This window comes from Paramisgurnus dabryanus, chromosome 17 (genome assembly GCF_030506205.2).
Source record: "Paramisgurnus dabryanus chromosome 17, PD_genome_1.1, whole genome shotgun sequence".
Lineage (NCBI taxonomy): Eukaryota > Metazoa > Chordata > Actinopteri > Cypriniformes > Cobitidae > Paramisgurnus > Paramisgurnus dabryanus.
In genome coordinates this window covers 14784368-14788801 of record NC_133353.1, presented here as the reverse complement: position 1 = coordinate 14788801, position 4434 = coordinate 14784368, and positions in this window count along the sequence as shown.

Genomic DNA, 4434 nt, shown 5'->3' with positions numbered 1-4434 from the left:
GACCGTGTGACTCGTGACTCGGAGTGTAATCATTATGGGATGCCAATTTTTTCCCTAGCAACCAAATACAGTACCCTAGCAACAGAGTAAACAAAGCCTTATATCTCCGCATCAGAACATCGTAGAGACACGGGGGTTGGACCGTTTGACTCGTGACTCAAAGTGTAATCATTATGGGATGCCAATTTTTTCCCTAGCAACCAAATACAGTACCCTAGCAACAGAGTAAACAAAGCCTTATATCTCCGCATCAGAACATCGTAGAGACACGGGGGTTGGACCGTTTGACTCGTGACTCAGATTGTAATCATTATGGGATGCCAATTTTTTCCCTAGAAACCAAATACAGTACACTAGCAACAGAGTAAACAAAGCCTTATATCTCAGCATCAGAACATCGTAGAGACACGGGGGTTGGACCGTTTGACTCGTGACTCAGAGTGTAATCATTATGGGATGCCAATTTTTTCCCTAGCAACCAAATACAGTACCCTAGCAACAGAGTAAACAAAGCCTTATATCTCAGCATCAGAACATCGTAGAGACACGGGGGTTGGACCGTTTGACTCGTGACTCAGAGTGTAATCACTATGGGATGCCAATTTTTTCCCTAGCAACCAAATACAGTACCCTAGCAACAGAGTAAACAAAGCCTTATATCTCGGCATCAGAACATCGTAGAGACACGGGGGTTGGACCGTGTGACTCGGAGTGTAATCATTATGGGATGCCAATTTTTTCCCTAGCAACCAAATACAGTACCCTAGCAACAGAGTAAACAAAGCCTTATATCTCCGCATCAGAACATCGTAGAGACACGGGGGTTGGACCGTTTGACTCGTGACTCAAAGTGTAATCATTATGGGATGCCAATTTTTTCCCTAGCAACCAAATACAGTACCCTAGCAACAGAGTAAACAAAGCCTTATATCTCAGCATCAGAACATCTCAGAGACACGGGGGTTGGACCGTTTGACTCGTGACTCAGAGTGTAATCACTATGGGATGCCAATTTTTTCCCTAGCAACCAAATACAGTACCCTAGCAACAGAGTAAACAAAGCCTAATATCTTCGCATCAGAACATCGTAGAGACACAGGAGTTGGATCGTTTTACTTTTGGCTTGGAGTATAATCATATATGTTCCCCAGAATTTTGCCACGGCAAGCACCACTCACATTTTCTTCAGGAAATGTACCTATCTAGTTATTATTATTATTATTCTTTTTCTGGACACTTTTTCGGCGCGTAACTCGTCCCGCACGCTTTGTCGTAGACCCATAAATTAGGGCTCAAATCGACCGGCTTATTGAGGAGAGGTGTGCTATGACTTTTATAAGCGATCGGGTGCAGGATTTCCGAAAGGGGGGCGAAAATCCACCCAAAAAATCCCATTGACTTAACATTGCGCCCAACTTTGACGAGTCATAGCTCCGCTCGAGGATTTTGTAGAAACATGTGGGTTACAACATTTGAAGAGGGTGGTAGGCTCTGTAAGAACATGGATCACAATGGGGTGTAAGTTGTACCCCTGGGGTGTAAGAGGTGCCCAAAAGTGCCCCAATGAAAAGTCAATGGGGCAAAATCCCATAGACTTACCATTGCAAAAATTTTGACGGGTCATAGGTCCGAGCCAGGATTTCATAGAAACATGTGGGTTACTAAATTTGAAGAGGGTGCTAGACTCTGTCAGGACGTCCCCCACAATGGGGTGTAAGGTTACCATAGCAACCATTTTGGGCACCCTAGCAACCTATACCATAGACTGCCATTATAAAATGCCCGGATGAATATCTTTGCACCACAGTGTCATAGAGACATGGGGGTGGGCTCATTTTACTCAGGCATCCAATCAGTCTCTCAGGATCCTTACAGACTTACTAAGCCACGCCCCTAGCAACCACTTTTGAGCACCCTAGCAACATAAAATACAAACAGTTATATCTCGGCATCAGAACATCGTAGAGACACGGGGGTTGGACCGTTTTACTTGTGACTAGGGGTGTAACAATTGGGCACATCATTGGCCACTCCCAAGCCACGCCCCTAGCAACCAAATTTGAGCACCCTAGCAACCGAATAAACAAAGCCTTATATCTCCGCATCAGAACATCGTAGAGACACGGGGTTTGGACCGTTTTACTTGTGACTCGGAGTGTAATCACTGGGCACATCATTGGCCACTCCCAAGCCACGCCCCTAGCAACCAAATACAGTACCCTAGCAACAGAGTAAACAAAGCCTTATATCTCCGCATCAGAACATCGTAGAGACACAGGGGTTGGACCGTTTTACTTGTGACTCGGAGTGTAATCACTGGGCACATAATTGGCCACTCCCAAGCCACGCCCCTAGCAACCAAATACAGTACCCTAGCAACAGAGTAAACAAAGCCTTATATCTCCGCATCAGAACATCGTAGAGACACGGGGTTTGGACCGTTTTACTTGTGACTCGGAGTGTAATCACTGGGCACATCATTGGCCACTCCCAAGCCACGCCCCTAGCAACCAAATACAGTACCCTAGCAACAGAGTAAACAAAGCCTTATATCTCCGCATCAGAACATCGTAGAGACACGGGGGTTGGACCGTTTTACTTGTGACTCGGAGTGTAATCACTGGGCACATAATTGGCCACTCCCAAGCCACGCCCCTAGCAACCAAATACAGTACCCTAGCAACAGAGTAAACAAAGCCTTATATCTCCGCATCAGAACATCGTAGAGACACGGGGGTTGGACCGTTTTACTTGTGACTCGGAGTGTAATCACTGGGCACATCATTGGCCACTCCCAAGCCACGCCCCTAGCAACCAAATACAGTACCCTAGCAACAGAGTAAACAAAGCCTTATATCTCCACATCAGAACATCATAGAGACACGGGGGTTGGACCGTTTGACTCGTGACTCAGAGTGTAATCACTATGGGATGCCAATTTTTTCCCTAGCAACCAAATACAGTACCCTAGCAACAGAGTAAACAAAGCCTAATATCTTCGCATCAGAACATCGTAGAGACACAGGAGTTGGATCGTTTTACTTTTGGCTTGGAGTATAATCATATATGTTCCCCAGAATTTTGCCACGGCAAGCACCACTCACATTTTCTTCAGGAAATGTACCTATCTAGTTATTATTATTATTCTTCTTTTTCTGGACACTTTTTCGGCGCGTAACTCGTCCCGCACGCTTTGTCGTAGACCCATAAATTAGGGCTCAAATTGACCGGCTTATTGAGGAGAGGTGTGCTATGACTTTTATAAGCGATCGGGTGCAGGATTTCCGAAAGGGGGGCGAAAAACCACCCGAAAAATCCCATTGACTTAACATTGCGCCCAACTTTGACGAGTCATAGCTCCGCTCGAGGATTTTGTAGAAACATGTGGGTTACAACATTTGAAGAGGGTGGTAGGCTCTGTAAGAACAAGGATCACAATGGGGTGTAAGTTGTACCCCTGGGGTGTAAGAGGTGCCCAAAAGTGCCCCAATGAAAAGTCAATGGGGCAAAATCCCATAGACTTACCATTGCAAAAATTTTGACGGGTCATAGGTCCGAGCCAGGATTTCATAGAAACATGTGGGTTACTAAATTTGAAGAGGGTGCTAGACTCTGTCAGGACGTCCCCCACAATGGGGTGTAAGGTTACCATAGCAACCATTTTGGGCACCCTAGCAACCTATACCATAGACTGCCATTATAAAATGCCCGGGTGGATATCTTTGCACCACAGTGTCATAGAGACATGGGGGTGGGCTCATTTTACTCAGGCATCCAATCAGTCTCTCAGGATCCTTACAGACTTACTAAGCCACGCCCCTAGCAACCACTTTTGAGCACCCTAGCAACATAAAATACAAACAGTTATATCTCGGCATCAGAACATCGTAGAGACACGGGGGTTGGACCGTTTTACTTGTGACTAGGGGTGTAACAATTGGGCACATCATTGGCCACTCCCAAGCCACGCCCCTAGCAACCAAATTTGAGCACCCTAGCAACCGAATAAACAAAGCCTTATATCTCCGCATCAGAACATCGTAGAGACACGGGGTTTGGACCGTTTTACTTGTGACTCGGAGTGTAATCACTGGGCACATCATTGGCCACTCCCAAGCCACGCCCCTAGCAACCAAATACAGTACCCTAGCAACAGAGTAAACAAAGCCTTATATCTCCGCATCAGAACATCGTAGAGACACGGGGGTTGGACAGTTTTACTTGTGACTCGGAGTGTAATCACTGGGCACATCATTGGCCACTCCCAAGCCACGCCCCTAGCAACCAAATACAGTACCTTAGCAACAGAGTAAACAAAGCCTTATATCTCCACATCAGAACATCGTAGAGACATGGGGGTTGGACCGTTTGACTCGTGACTCGGAGGGTAATCACTAGTGGATGCCATTTTTTTCCCTAGCAACCAAATACAGT